This window comes from Kryptolebias marmoratus, linkage group LG17, assembly GCF_001649575.2.
Source record: "Kryptolebias marmoratus isolate JLee-2015 linkage group LG17, ASM164957v2, whole genome shotgun sequence".
Lineage (NCBI taxonomy): Eukaryota > Metazoa > Chordata > Actinopteri > Cyprinodontiformes > Rivulidae > Kryptolebias > Kryptolebias marmoratus.
The window spans coordinates 22,716,395-22,733,198 of record NC_051446.1 but is presented as its reverse complement, the minus strand read 5'-3'; the positions used below and the strand labels follow the sequence as shown (position 1 = coordinate 22,733,198).

Genomic DNA, 16,804 nt, shown 5'->3' with positions numbered 1-16,804 from the left:
GCGGTCTCTGCCAGCAAACTTTTTCCTCTTCCACTCGTCCCGTCTTCACAGAAACTAGAAGCTGGCCAAAACACCATCTGGTTTGTTGTGAACATCATTGTGAAAAACACTTAGATTGTTAAGAAAAGCTCGGATTCATTAGATGAATTCCATAAATGAACAAATATTGGGACATTCAGTGTTTTACAGTGAGTTCCACTTTTAGCGTCCAGTTCTGCGATCCCATCCACGCTTTCCACATCGCGTCATGCTCTCCAGAAATGACGCTGCTTTAATGTAATCTGCTGTTAACATTTGATCCAAATATTCCAAAATTATACTCAACTGTCACACAAATTCTGCAAATTAACTCTTTAAGATAAGTGCTGCTAAATATTTTACCCTCCACTGGCCAAACGTAGCAGCTCATAAAGCGAAGAAATGAGCCAATCTCCCTCTCCTCCCTCTCCAGCTCCAGCTTTTCTACATTTGTGAGCCGAAATGAGATTTCAGTGAACGGTCCTGAATAAAAAGAAGAAAATAAAACAGATTCCAAAAAGCAGTAGCTGTGTCTTTTTGCTTAATGACTCTGTGCCAAGCAGGACTGTCTGTCTGTAAGGGGGGGGGGAGAAAAAGCTCCTGAGCTTTTTTCTTTGATTGCTTTTTTTTTGTTCCCTCTTCTCTCTGAGCGCCGCGTTTGAACCTTGACAATGTTAGGTCATTGTGCTGTAACACAGCCTTTGTGATGGAGCGGGACTCAGCCAAGGTTACACAACAGCAGAGCTTTATCAGAGGGGCTGATGTCCTCCGGTTCGTAACCTTGGCTCACATCCGCTTCTGCTTCCCACTAACTGAACTGGCACAGAAGCAGAGCTTTTCAACAATGTGATCTGTTTGTTGGAGTAATAACTACAACAAACACTGAAAAATTAAAACGGCAAGCTCTAGAATTACTCCAGTCCATTTCCAGTATCCAGTTTTCAAATGAGAATGTGTAGCTTCTGAGCTTAGTTTTCAAAGCTTCTTTTTATTTTTTTATTTCTGTTTTGTGAGTTTATTTACTCCCAAGAACTGAGCAGATTTTTTCCAACAGTCTGTGTGCGTGTGTGTAATTTTGGCAGCCAAGTAAAGGTGGATTCCATCTTAATCCCACGTCTCTTAACTTCAGTTTGGCATACGTTGTTCGACAAAGATCTTAATTCACTGGAAAATCACTTAATTACTTTGGCTTTTCCGCTAATCTGCCATCGGGAGTGCAGTCTTGTCTCCTGTCCTTTTAAACCAAGGTTGAAGAAGTTTTTTTTATGCTTTTTATATTAGCCTGTGTTGACAATCAATCTGGAAATCTCAGATTCTTCAGATGAGAAAAGCTCTGGTCAAGGTCTTGGCCATGCAGACAATTAGGAAGCAAAGCCAGGGGAGATGAAGCACAAGGCGGCTGTAAATCTTGACCACAGCCAAGTTTATGACAGTGGAGGATAATGCATGTCCAGAATGAGGGTGAGGAGATTAATTTGGCTGTTTCTTGTAACTCCGGAGCTTTAGACCAGGCAGTCATTTCTCACCCTGACTCTCCCACTACGTGGCCTTGAGATTCTCTGCTGGTGAGAGTAGCCGGAGTGGAAGCCCCATTAACGGGTGACTCAGTGTTTGGAGTTTGGCCACACATGTAGCTTTAATGAAGATTGGATGAACATCAACACAGATGTTTATTTGTCCCCTTCAAGTGCTTCAGTTATAATGTCAAGTTTGACCGCTTAGGGGGGGGAGAACACTCAGGCATTTTTCCATGAAAGCGTACAAAGTTTGGAAAAAAGTTTGGAGAGGTGAATCTTTACTAAGTGGGGTGTCAGTGGGTGTTCTTTTCATTTGACCTTGCTGTATAGCAGTGGTCTCCAATCCTGGTCCTTGAGGACCGCTATCCTGAATGTTTTACTTGTTCCTCTGCTCCAACACACCTGATTTGAATCAGTGGATGATTAACAGGCTTCTGCAGAACATGAAGAGGTGATTTAACCACTGAATCAGGTGTGTTGGAGCAGGGAAACAAGTAACACATGCAGGATAGTGGCCCTCGAGGACCAGGATTGCAGACCCCCGCTGTAGAGTCTCATTTTCCTTTATTCATTTATTTATTTATTTATTTTTGCGTCAGGTGCTTAATTTGGTTTTAGACACTACAGCTACTGGATTTGATTTTGACCAGGATGGAGGTTAAACTTGGTTTCTTAAAGCCAGACCTGTCGTTGAATTCCAGGCTCTCAGATAATTACTGAAAATATTTTTTTTTTGTTGGTTCCATGACAAGAGCTAGTTTTTGGTAATTGAGACAAACTCTCACTGACCTTTGCTTTAGTGGTGCTGTGAACTGAATTTGATCAGCATCTCATGCTAGTTGGAGTTTGAAAACAATCTTGTGCTTCTCACTGGCTCTGTTTTTTTTTCTCCCAAAGTCATGGTTCAAAGTAAATCAGTGTAATCCTATAGATTTTTCATTTTATGCATTTGAGGTATTCTAGTGGCTATTTTGTTAAAAAACAAATTAATAACATTTGTCACATGATGGTTTCTGGATTCTGTCATCCAGGACATGACCATCCAAAGGCTCAAAAGAAAACGGGGGCTGCTGTACTTGTTTTAAAAACATTTCACCTCTCATTTCAGTTAGTTGTCTAGAAGCAACTCTACTCAACTCGATTATTGCAACTCTCTGTTTGTTGGAATCCATAAAAAACATCTTCAGAAGCTCCAATACATTCAAAACAGTGCAGCCAGGATTCTTTTGAGGGCCCGCAAATCTGCCCATATTACACCTCTCCTGCATGATCTTCACTGGCTTCCTATCAACTGCAGGATTCAGTACAAAATCGCGCTCATCACCCATCAGTGTTTAAATGGGACCTCACCGGATTATTTGAAGGACCTTCTCATTCCTCACTCATCCACCAGATCTCTACGATCACAAAACTGTAACTTCCTTCACCTTCCTCGCTCCAGATTGAGGTCCATGGGAGATCGGGCTTTCGCTGTCGCTGCCCCCCGGCTCTGGAACTCTCTCCCAGATTATTTGAGAGCTCCCCAACCATTGATTGATTTTAAAAGAGGCTTGAAGACTTTTTTATTTAAGCAAGCCTATTCTGCTTCTACATGTTTTTTATGATGTTGTTTTTATCTCTGATTTTTTTATCTTTGATTTTAATTGCACTGTGTAGCACTTTGAGATTTTTGTTAATGAAAAGTGCGGTATAAATTGGATTTATTATTATTATTATTATTATTAGAAGCAAAGGGCTGCCATCTTGGTTCCCAGACAGATCAAGTTTTGCAACTAGAGGCACATCACCTATTCTTCCTGTTACCAGATGTATCTCTGTAGCACTAGGCTAACACTGTGCTGTCTTTAAAATGTTATGTTAAGGGTAAAAAACATATTTTGTTGTTTTGATATTACTTTATTTCTATGAGTAAATCTTTGCTGGTGTTCCAATCCATATTGCAGTGCAGGTGATTTTTATGAAATGGTTTTAAATGACAGCATATTTTGGTGGAACGTGTAGAAAAAATAAAGTACATTGAACAACTTGGGTGCATATTTCTACCTCAGAACCAACTAGCCAAAAACCAAGCAGGCCTGTCAGATTGCTTGGTCCAGAACTTCATAAAAATGTACTACTTTTGAAACGTGTAGCCTTGAGTTGGTGGTTTACAGTAATAATGGCACCTCGAAGGTGAGGGAAAGTGAGAGGAAGGCTATTTGAAATGAGCTGTACAAGGTGATCTGGAGTGGACTTTGACAGTTTATCAGAAAAAAAAAAATATTGGAGATTTCATGAAGCTGCTAAATGTCAGCTATTATTGAAATATGCCTGCTTGTCATTAGAGCAAATTAGAATATTGATAAATCCTGCTGTCTTTATGCAAAATAGAAGTCTCATTAACCTTTAGATTGTGTTGAGGTAAATCTAAGGTCACTTCACATCAGTCAGACTAATACCTGCAAATTCAGGTTATAAGTTTTGTAAACAAATTTGTTTTGATTGACATCATCTCCTCTGTAACCCTGCACAGAAAAGCAGGTAAAGAAGCTGGATGGATTGATTATTGAGTCTTTATCAGGAAAGGAGACTAAATTAAGAAGTGAATTGTACTTTTATGATATTAACTTGATTCTTGAGTACATTTCTTATCTGCACTTGATCACTTTAAAAGCTGTGATGTTGAATCACTTTCATGAGCACCTCTGAAAAATCTCTTCGATCTTATTTACCCTCTTGACTGACTTTGTTTATGTCTCAGTTGACTGTGCAAATCTTAGTTGCACCTAAAGGCTATTTTCTGTTGCTGTTTGTTATAATTCCAGTGATTAACCCCTTCGATCGCTTCACCCCGCTCCATACATGTCTTACCTTTATTGTCTGGACTCTCCGCTGCACTCTGTGCTGCTGTTGCCCCGAGGGTTAATGGTGCGTCCTCAGACACCTTCAAATCCCAGTCCAAACATTTGTCCAAATCCATCCAGCCCATCTTCATCTACCGTGGATTCACAAGTATCCCCATAGCCACAGGCATGTGTTTCACATACACAGTCTGGTTTGGGAAATGACTTCAGAAGGAAATAAATCATCATGAGGAAATACAATTCAACATCCCTTCAGGTCAAAGGTGAACACAAATCAGGGAGCCTACCAATTCCTGTTAAAACAACCCCCATTCGCTGTTCACATGCAGACACTCAGGCGGTGTCTTTTCACCTTCTTCTCAAGCTATGATTAGAAACCATAACCTCATGCTTTACTGTCACACTTTGTCCACATCCATTTAGCAAAAGGAGCTAAATGACCTGTTTGCTGAACTGAGAGTTCATTTACCCCTCATACCCTTCAGCTGAAGGAAAGTGGGCACTTTAGTGATCTAATCATCTCTGCAGACTGATTATAGAGGGCCCCCCATCTTCCTGTGACATGTTAATCAGGCAGTGTGGTGGACTTACTTTAAACACACTGCAGTTTTACAGCTTTGATGCTGTCTCCACGCCAGGCCTGGTCAAGGTCACCGCTGACGACTTCTTTGATGTTACCTCACAGGTTACTCCTCAGGGTAAAAATGTCTCTGTCCATAATAGAATTATGTGACAGTAATTACTGCATACAGTAGTCTTGATGGTATAATTTGTGTAGCATTCTGGTCATATTGTTCAATTTTCTTTCCTTGCAATAGGTTGCTTGAAGTATTCTGCATGGACTTTCCCATCACATTGTCCCTTTTTCCTCACAGTTTAGTATTTCCTCAACTACTCCATTGATTTTTCGGGCACCGCAGCATTTTATGAAAAATGAGAGTTGGATCCAGAGATTTTTGATTCATTTCCTGTCCATCCTGTGGCTAAAGAACTACACATTTTAGTACTGACCTCATAAATAAGGCCATTATAGCAATCAAAGTGAAGCATGAAATAGGTGGACTTAAGTTTGAAGAAACATTGGAGCAGGAAGCCTTTCATTAAAGACACAGATTAATCTTTGGAATTGGAGACTTTTGTGCAGGCCAAGTGATCCTCACAGGATGGTAAATCAATCTGAATATCCGCCGGTGTCATCACACAGTTAATGGTTATGGAAGAGCACAGTGAAAGGAAGGAAAGGAACTTTTTCTTTCTTTTTCCCCCCTCTAAGCAAAAGTCGAAACATTTCACTTTCTGCTCTGATCCTTTTTGAAAGAACGGAAATTTCATGACATCCAGACGAAGATCTATATAAATTATCGTTACCATCTGTGACTTTTTTCCTATTTTGCCATAGTAATATTTATCTTTTACCAAAAGCATCCTTGCTTTAAACCCTTTGTCTGCAGTGACTTGACCATTACGTGTCGTACAAATCACTGAAAAAGGCTTAAAATTGGTTGTGATAGCTCACTACAAACTTAAAACAGCTTTGTTCCTTTTTCTAATACACACTTGAATTGTCTCTTTACAATGTACCTAGTTGAAGAAATTAACTGGTCCATTTAGGCTTATAACTGCAACAACAAGAAACTTTATCATTCCATTAAAGCTCTTTTAACCAAAACTGAAAGCATCAAATACAACTAAGTTGCTTGCATGGAATATCTGTTTGTTCATCCATATATTACTCTCCAAAATGACTGATTATCTGTTTCTTCTTTTTATCAGTAACAGCCTGATTTTTCTTCATGCATCTACAATCCCTCTCTTTTCTTTTCCTCATCATTTTTAGGGCTCCTGAAGAACTCTGAGAACAACAAAAAGACAAACGGATTCAAGGAAGCAGAGGAGAGGAGAACAAGGAAGAGGAGATGACAAATAACTCCCTCTGAATACCCGTAAGTCTTAAACAAGTTTCAAGTGCTTTTCATAGTCATATCATTTGTCTCCAGTAGCCATAGTAAATAAAAACATGCCAGAGCTATTCTTTCTTATACAAGCTAAATATCACACTGACATTGTATTTACAACTCACTGTTTTGGTAAATTTACTATTTCTTCGACCCCGAGCTCATTTACGGCACTACATTTAGTTAGATATTTAAGATATTCTTTCTGTCATTGCCACTTCAGAGATCGCAAACTCCTATTGCTTTAGCTCTGAATTTGTTTATTATAATCATCTTGATTTATACTGACACTCAGTTAGAATAAAGAGTAACAGTGCTAGAAAATATCCAGTATTATAACACATGATCTGCCCTGGCATGATTTCAGTTTTTATGGTGTTAATGCTTAACTGTTCAGCATCTGTTCAAGACAAATGCTGCTTCATGCAGTATTGTAAGTAATAAGAAGTAAATCACATTTTTAGAGCCCAAACTCATATGGTGTCATTACTACTGTATGTGCCCTCTGAGACGCAAGGTGAGACAATTCAGTTGCCTGCCTTAGTGTCTATAAATCTTTTTTTGTCTTGATAGGACTGGGGTCAGAGTTCAAGTGTTAAGAGACCACTACTGTCCCCACAGGGAATGTTGGGTAATGGAATGGGAGACTCGGGTCATATGGAATGATTTGGGTGCAACCTCTGGCACCAGCTTAGATTCAAGCCACACTGAAGGTCTAATGCTCGATTTGGGACCACAAGCAGTAGCAATAATGGCCATTAAAAGTCCATCAAGCAACAAAGAGAGCCGTAAATTCAATCCCAGACCGAGGCATGCACATATGTTGGCTGTAATTTGGTTACACTTTTATAACTTGATGTCTTAGTGGGTTTTCTCAGTAATTATTTAGCATTGTTTTTGTTTGACAATGTTGATTTCAGAACAGAATACGGTAATTTAACAACAACAACAAATACTAATGAGCTGCTTTTGGAATGTTGCCTATTGCTGTAACCTCAGCTGGGTGGAGTGTGATCAGAAATAATGTGCTTCTTTGTATGTGTGCATGTTTTTGAATTTGCTTCCATGCTGCGTCTTGAGCACTGTACATAACCTCTATTAGAAAGGTTTTTTTATACTTAGTTTCATTTTTTGCATTGTAATTTAAATTTTATGGCCACTGTTGTCCGAGCACCTATTACTGAATCTTCACGAAATGCCATTCAGTATGGCGAGGGCTGTCAGTTTAGGCAGATTCCAGTTACTTCTATTACACAACATCAAATAAGTCAAGTGTCACATCAGACATTATGGGAAATGAGCCTTTTTGTTTTTCTGCGCAGTATTAGATGAGAAAATGCACCCTAAATAAGAAGCAGGCCTGATCCGTGTGATTGTATGCAGGCACTCACTTGCACTGACACACATCGAATCACACCGGAGTACATGTGAACGCTTGGGTGTCTGTAAGTGTTTGGTTGGCTTCACCTGTCACATGTCAGTCTGTCACTGCCGTTGACGTTCCTCCCCCCACCTCCAACCCCCCTCCCTCAATCTGCCAGCGTGAGGGCACGACAGGGGACAAAGCCGCTGTGACAGACACTGACAGGGCGCTGATCCCTTCTGAACGCCACGGGCAGGGGGCTGCCGCTCCATGTGTCACCGTGAGTGACAGAGTGGAGTCCTGAGCCCGAGGTGAAACGATGCAGCCATGAGATAGAGGACTGGTCCGGTGTCGGTGGCTGTGTTTTGATTTCACACAGACATGCATGCAAAACTGTTTAATGCTGTCTGATCTCTGCTGGAAGCAACACATCTATTAAGCCTGTGTAGTGATGTTATTGCGTTGGATGGCAAAAGATTGCAGTGTATTGTTTGCAGCTACAAGCTTTTTACATGTTTACTGATTGCCCCCAACATATAAGTTTTATGATCATGCTCCACACCTTGTTTCCTGTTTTTTATTGTGGTGTATTTTAGTGGCAGTGTTACAGCTCCACATACAGGCCTACTATAGTGTTTTGGATGGTTTTTGTGTAAATATAGATATTTCAAAAAACAGTGCTGCATTTACAAGGGTGTTTCTGGAAACTACAAATAATAAATTTTGTTTTGAAAGAACTGTGTTCCTGTGTGGGCATAGTCTAAATTCTCAGAAGTCCCTATAAACCAAACCTCTTTAACTATTAAACACATAAACTGTCATTCAAGATAGGAGCTGAAAATTTTACAAGGTCCTGGAGGCACAGAATCAGGTGATGCAAGGATGGATAAAGCTGTGTGGGTGGTGCCAAACAAGACGGCCTTTTTCTTTTTGGCCAAACTGAGATAAATGTGTGTATAGTCATACTAATATTGTGGTTCTTGTATAGTCTTCCTCCTTGAATGTGTATTCTAACAGACCAATAAACTCCAGAGTTTGAGTTTGAATTTGAATTAATTCCGCCTAGGCCTGTGGAAAAACATTTAGCGGGTTCCTAAATAAAACAGTTGACATACTCATGCATTTTACTGACTTTGTAATCAGTTTGCAGGCTTTGTTATGAATGTTAATGATGTAAGTTACCAACTTACCATTGAGAAATTGCTCACCACAAACCTTAATGTTCTGACCCGGCTCACAGTTTCCTCCTCTAATCGCTGCTAACTATTTAGACCTCTGTTCTGGGTCGTTTTTTTGGGAAACATTGGCATCATAGGTTTGGCTTGTCCCCCTGACGACTGGTGCAGTCTGTTGTAGAAAACCATTCTGCTGATTTTGGATGGAAATTTCCCAGTTTTATCAGGGATCGCACAACACAATAAACAACAAAGAGCGCTTCATCCAGTGTAGAAGATAAACATAGTCTGATGTAAGCTGGACGAGATCTATATCATAAATATAGCTTGAATGGGTTCCAGAGCAATCATATTTAACACACCACACATCAGAGCATAAACTAATTTAGCTGTAAAAATCAAATTTGATTTCTGCTTCGGTCTTTATTGCACACACAGAACCAACCCTCCCCCAGTGCCCTTCTGTTGCCTGTAATGCCTCCAAAATTGACCAGGCTTCAGAAAACCTTTCCACCTAGACGCTGAAGGGTAGCAAAAACAATGTTGAGCTCAAATAAATTTAAAAAGTAACATCTTCCTAACCTCTTCTGTTAGTTTGAATCAGAACAGTTCTTTCTGTGTCTGAGAGTTACATCTTAGATCTCCGGTAGCCTTTGTGTATTGATGCATCTTCACTATCTGTCCTTTGCTCCCTCAGGCATAACTAAACCCAATCAGACCTGCAACAAGTAGCGTCATCGGTGGATGAGGTTTTTTTTCCCCTCCCCGAGGCCACCCGCAGTGTCTGATCTCTGTGGGTTCAAGGTGCAGAGGAGGGGAAGCAGAATCCACATAAAGGGCTTTCTTGAAGGTCTGTGTTGGAGGAGGGTCACAAGGAAACCCCCATTAGAACATCACCACCAATATTTATACAAGGCAGTTCAAAAGGAGATTTCTGTCATCTTCACATCAGTCTCCACCTCCTGTTCACCAAAAGTTCAACTTCAAAGCTCTGGAAACATATTTCTTCCTCTTCTGCTGTATTCGATTATCTTTTTTTCTTTCTTTTTTTAAGCTTCTTAGTGTTTTTTTTTTAAGTTGACAAAAATTATGTGGACCCAAATACACAATGAACAGCTTTCAGCAAAACTTGACAAATTAGCAATAAAAGATAAAGCATCACTCTGTATTATAAATCAACACTTTAGGAACAAAGACCTCTCCTTTTTAATAAACAAAGTAGCCAAGCAATTAAAAGATAAATTTTCAGAAAAATTAAAGCCAGTCTTCCCATATTCTTTATCAGGGTTGCATTAATTGTGAGGTGCGCTTGCTAGATTAAAAGGTCAAAAGATACGGAAGGGGTCAAAACTGGACTTTGTTATGCATGGGGTGTTAGACCGAAGCAGCTAAATGTTGTGTGGATCCATTAGTATCTCCAGGAATCTGATTAGAACAGAAAGCTTGGCTTCTTCTATCGAAGCATTGCAGGAAACAGACAGATAAGCATCTCGGCCTGATCGAGACAATTAACCTGTGTTTATTTCAGGAAGCTTTCGGTGATGGATCAAAGAAACCTGGGGCTTGTATCATTGGCTCCGGAGGTTGTCTCCCTGTCTGTCTCATTTATCCTGTCTCATAGACTTCTGCTCTCCCTCCTGTTCCGTGTCGTCTGTTTGGTTTGACTGCGAATGACCTCGGGAGAACTTTGACCTGCAGCCTCAGGCCACATGCCCTCAAAGCAGAGGTTTTATGCCACTGATTCTTCTTTTCCTCCATCACTCTGTCTTTGAGGATTTATACTGTATGGTTTGTCAGAAGTGACAGAATCTGCTGCATGGGATGGATTTCCTGCATTTATTCATGAAATGGCACCGGTGTGTGTTTGTGTGTGTGTGTGGTATAGTAGACATTTCAGACAGGCTACATAAAAGGCTCTTTTCCTGTTAGAGGTTATCAGTACAGGGGACCCCGGTGGTTTGACATGAGCAGGCGGGTTCAGAATTAGGGGTGCTGATGCTGAGAGGCTTATCTCTCGCCTCCCTGGTCCCAGAGGTCTGCAGAGAACCAAGCTGTTTTTTATGCTCACGTGAGCTTGCACGGGCCAAAACAGATTATCTCTACAGTTCTTTAGCTCCATGTCTGCTGAAGAAATTTAAAATTTTGACATTTTCAGTCCTATAATATAAAAACTTGCCTTACTTTACAACAAAGACACCAATATAGTAAAGATTAACTTGGTATTCAAATTTGTGATACCTACAGTTTATCTCGTCTCATTAATTGTTCAAAAACCAAAAACCATAGAGTTGTCAGATTTTAGAAAATAGCTTAAACACTCAAAATATAACTACACATTAATTAATTATCAATTAGCAAATTGCTATTGGTTGATCATGTCACCTATTACCTCTGCCTTGTTTGAAAAGTTGTCACTGAATTAAACTGGTGCACGGAGGTGAAAAAAGTCTGGTATGTAAACATCATGCACTTCCTGTGTCAGATCCTCAGAGTTTTTTGAAACAAAGTACAGCTATGTCACTCTCATCCAGACAACAAAGCTGTATGTCCTCTAGCCTGCAGGCAACGGTATATGGTTCAGGTCTGGGAGACGGAGACACCAGAACCGTAAACCTGAAAAGCTCCCCCTTCTGTTGCTTTCTGCCTTTTCTAATAAGTGGGAGGCTGCACTCTCAGAGGTGAGCACCAATGGAAGCAACTATTGTAAAAACTGTTGTCGGCTGCAGGGCTGCTGACTCTGCAGGCTGCAGGCAGCTGAGACTGGCATGTTTGCTCTTTAGCTTAAAATCTTCCCACTGATGATTCAGCAAAACTTTAAAAGTTCCTGATCGGTCATTACTGATCAAATTGAACGGCAAAAACCAATTTATTGGCAACATAAGTTGTTTTGGTTTTTTTTCTTGCAAACCCCTTTGTAACTGCCTCTTCTCATGGCTCCAATGTTTACCAACACTCATAAATATAAAGTAAATCCAGACAAAGAAACTTTTTTGGTTTATCAATGGTAAACCAAAATATTAACAATGTAAAATCTTTACCTTGTTATTGCTTCAGATAAAAAGTTTGCAGAAATAACTACACAAATTTTGATCACCAGTTAATTTCCCAAATGTTTTCATTTCCAGCTAGATTTGGTCCACAATGAAGGATGAGTTTGTTTGTCTGTGCACAAGATTACTCACAAAAATTATAAATGGATTTTCATTAAATTTTCAGGAAACATCAAACAGGCTACAAGAAACAAGGGATTAAATTTTGGTGGTGATTTGGTCAAAGTTCTACAACAAGGGTAGGCAACCCTGGTCCTGGAGAGCCACTATCCTGCATGTTTTACTGGTTTCTCTGCTCCAACACACCTGATCTGAATCAGTGTGTCATTAACAGGCTTCTGCAGAACATGAAGAGGTGATTTAACCATGAATCAGGTGTGTTGGAGCAGGGAAACAAGGAAAACATGCAGGATAGTGGCTCTCCAGGACCAGGGTTGCCTACCTCTGGTCTACAACATTGTAATGTGAGAATGTCAAACTGCATAGCTGGACATCTCAAAGATAATGTCTATTGATTTCAAGATCACAGGGTCAAAGGTCAAGATCACAGGTGAATCCTCTGTTTAAACTCTGTCTATGCTCCAGCAGGTGACTCCTTATTACCTCCGCCAAGGAGGTTACGCTTTCAGTAGCATTTGTTTGTCTGTCAGTTAGCAAGATTATATAAAATAATGAACAGATCTGTATGAAATTTTCAGGAAATGTTGGGGTTGTCACAAAATGAGCAGCTGGTTAAACTTTGATGATGATCATGATCTGGATCAGCATGGCCTTGGCGGAGGTTTGCGCTCTCTGAGTGCTTCTAGTTTCCAATGTTTTTCACTCCGCTCGTGTGCAGACAATAGCTCTTGTTACTGGCAGCTCATCACTTCATGTCCAGCTCCTTGGCTCTAACATCACTTTTACTTTCCTCAGTTTCATTTACACTTCACAAATAAAAAAAATAAAAAAATAGTGGAATGATGGAAGAGCATATAGGGTCAACATAAATTTAGAACAGATTTGTCAATCTTTTTGCAGCAGAGAGTTACTTGTAAGTGTGGGGGATGTAAGAAGTTACATTCAGCCTGAATTCTTCTTGGAACAAAATGAAAGCTGGCCAAACAAAAAATTGATTAAAACCAAGTCCCTTTGTCTTTTCATTTGTAGTTTTTCAAATCTTTTAATGTCTCATACACACAAGCTTAAATGTAGAATGTCAAATAAATCCTTGGCTTTTTAGTGACAGTTTGAAAGTATTAAACATGAAGTCAAGATATTTATTACATATGTTTAGCTACAGGACACAACCAATGCACATTGTGGTAAATGAAAACATTTAGTTATGTTGTCATTTTGTTTATAAGAGGGTCGGCCATCATCTGGTCAGAAACATGATGCTGTCAAGTTTAATTTCCCATCCAGTAATCCCTGATTCCAACATCAAAACCATAACCATAAGTGCCAACTTAAACCGGCTGGTTCAGAGCAAACAGTGGTCCTTTCAGGTCTCCAGGTCCTTGGCTTCAGGCAAAACAAGTGTCTCAGTACTGATGGCTTCTAAAGAGAAAACCTGTCGGGTCAAAACTGGGTTAAGGTTCAGACTGAAGAAAGGGCAAACAGTGAGTTGTTAGCACAGTCCACAGTCCAATCTGGGCACTTGAGTTTTTCTGTGTTTTCAGTCAAAGGCAAGCAAATATATCAGGCTTCAAAGCATCTCCAGAGGAGAGGTTTGAGATCTGTGGAGCAATCGGGTCGAAATATGACCTGTTTACATTATCTTTAAAAGTCAAAAAACACACTAAAAACATTCAACATCACCAACAAATCTAAACAAAATCACACAAACAGCGCTCCAATGCTGACTCAGGTTGTCAGAAAGGTGTGAAAATAACAAACTGCTCCAAATGCAATATAGGCGTCCCTTCAAAATGCTCCCTGTTCGCCAGATGACCCCAGAATAAACCCTGCCAGTGGGCACAGTGGCCCCTCCAAAGGCTTTAGTCATGTGCTACACGTCAGACAGATTCGGTTCCCTTGTTCAGCTGCTGGTCAATTCTGTCCAATTAGACAGAACATCACCTGGCTTAGCTTGCTTTCGAAATAAAGCCATCGAGAAATATGCTCCGTGTGCATCGTATGATAGTGTCAGCCCTCGTTAATCCTCAGCGGAGCTTAGAGGGAGAAGTTTAAATCTCTGTGTCTCTGTTAGACTCAAAGGGAATAATCATGTTTGTGCTGACTTGAGTGTTTTTTTTTACATAATGTAGATTAACATTTCGAGAATAAAAAGTTTATCTTTGTAGTCATAGTTTTGAAGTTAGTTTTTTCCTGACAGAATGCAGATTTTGTGGACAGGTTCAGTCTTTTTGTGAACCAACTCCACCTTAATAGTGTGAATTCTGATTTTTATTTTTATGTACAATTTTTGCAATCTAACTACTGCTTTATACTTTTATATTTTCTCCATTCATACATGGAAACGGTCAGCTTACTCAGAAGATGAGTGCACTGACTTTTCCAAAGATTTAACTTTATTTACAAATATTTTCCCCGTAGAAATGCTTTGAGATCTCAATTCCATCAAAAACATTTTCTTTGAAATCTGCTTTAGCATACTTTATGGTTTCTTCTTATGCTACTTTAGTATTTAGCTAATATTCTTCTACTTTTAGGTTTCAACTAGTATTTGCTATTTCATCAAAATTTAGCAATGTCAATCAGCATTACTCTGCATTTTTTGCAAAAAAGGCAATTTTTCTGATTTTTATCTTTATTCCCTATGTTTGCCTGTCAGTAACTTTAAAGTTTTTTTGTTAATAAGTGTCATTTCACATCATTAACTTCTGGCTTTTGGGGTCTATTCAGGTTCAGATGGAATATTATAACACACACACAAATAGAGCCGTGCACGTGTGAACACACACTCTGCTGAGCAGCCTGAGCTTCTCCCGACTCGTCTAAGAGCAATTGATGCTGGTACTTCAGCAGCTTCTTGTTTTCTTCCTCAAAACCTGTCGATTCTGCCACCAGCTACTACATTCTCCCATCTAACCGTTCTACTATTCAAATCAAGTTCAGCAGTTTTCTTTTCTTTTAATTTACCTTAAAATTAGGCCTGAAGTTATCAGCAGCATGATTCTGAGTTTGAGAAGGTTGGATGGAAGAAGCTTTATTGCGTTTCTTCCCTGCAGGGCACAGCGAGCTTCCTTTGACTTGTTTGTTGTTGTTTGGCTTTTATCACCTTCTATAACTTGATGTATTTTTTTTTCCTCAGGAAGCAAAGGATGTTGTTCACTGTTGTAATCTTTAATCAGGAAACCAGATCTCCATTAATTCCACTTGTTTCTTTGATAAGTGTAGCAGGGGAAATGGAGCTGTGGTTAATGCTCTGCTTGTTTTGCCTCCGAGAAATTTTGTGATTTTAAGTCTTGTTACAGCGATGGAGGTACTTTGGAAAAGACTGACGCTGCTGTGGACATTCTCCTCATTGAATCCAGATATCACAGCCAGTGGCAACATTACACGACTTATTAATAGACTTAATGACCTTCCACAGCATGTAGTTCAGTGTGTGTGTGTGTGTGTGTGTGTTCTCATCAAGCACATTTTTAATCCATACAATGAGCATTAAGTGATTTGACAGCCACTTAAGAGATGTGGTGACAGATTTAAGCCCATTTCCATATCAGGAGCACTATTGGCACTTTATTATGAAACAAGTTATAATCAAAGAAACAACAAACACATCCTGCAAAAAGAATAAAAAAAACTAAAGCACATTGTGGTAATTTGCTGTGTTGTGGAAGAATTTTGCGACTTTGAGTTGGGCACCAATTTCATCTTTAACTTTTTTTTTCTTTCTAACACTTACAAGAATCCTAAATTTTACATCTAGTTGACTCATCTAAACAAAGAAAAGAATTTTAGCATCTAATTAGGAGGGTCAATGCATGCACTTTGAAACAGCTTTGTTACAAAAAAAAAAAAAATATTCTCGTATCTCATCATGTAGCTTTGAAACAAAACATGCAAGTTACAGATAAAAACATGCAGCTTGATCGGGAATAGTGTACTATGACCTTTGGTTGTGGTATGCTGCACAAGGTAAACAAAATTTGCAAACTAAACCCCTGAAGAAACAACCAATGGTGATCAAATCAAATAAGGAAACCCAGCATCTTTGGAGCTCTGTAGCTCAGGCAGACTTTATTGTAGAAACATCATTCACATTTTAAATGGGTAACAAAAACTTGGACTTTACAAGTCTGAACTGGCACTTTGATATCTGTTATGGGTTTCATGTTATTTTAGTTTAAGTTTTATGAATTTTGGAGATTCTTCCCTGGGAAGTTCGACTGAAAGTCACACTCAAACTTTTGAAATGTGTAAAAATTTTATAACCTTGGCAACCAAACTCCTTTTACTCCTACAATTCTTTTTGGTGCATGTACAAATTATACATCAAAAAGTAAAGATTTTTGTCTTCTTTCACTCCATGTGTCTCCCACTGCTATGAGACTTGTTTGAGAATGAGAATCTAGAGAGCATCTCCAAACTTCTGTTATATTTTAGCCTTTAAACAGTAAGCGAAAGGCCTTTTTTTAAAAACAAAAAACTTTTTTACTACTTAAAAGACTGTATAAACATAAAAATTCATATGTGTGACCATCAGTCTTCTGCTGCAAAAGTTGAAGATTATTTTCTTTTTCTTTAAGATTAACTCAATTTTTGTGCAACAGTCGTTTGAGGCCTAATTTTCTGTCAGCGTTTTTGTCTGCCTCTCAAAACGTGGCACACAGGGAGCGACAGAGACAGGTGTGTGGTTACCATGGTGACCAACATGAGCCCTTTTACACTCTTATACAGCTCACAATTCGAAATGTATTTTTTTTTTTTTTTTA

At 39.3% G+C, this 16,804-nt stretch overlaps 1 long non-coding RNA gene across 3 annotated transcripts in view; it reads left to right on the top strand.

The window, feature by feature from the left end:
* Window positions 1-16,804, top strand: part of LOC112451426 — a 160,062-nt gene that overhangs the window by 58,144 nt on the left and 85,114 nt on the right. For all 3 annotated transcript variants that reach the window (XR_003040243.2, XR_005234342.1, XR_003040245.2), the window contains exon 2: window positions 6,216-6,321. This is a non-coding gene — a long non-coding RNA (uncharacterized LOC112451426). The remainder of the gene's footprint in view (window positions 1-6,215; window positions 6,322-16,804) is intronic.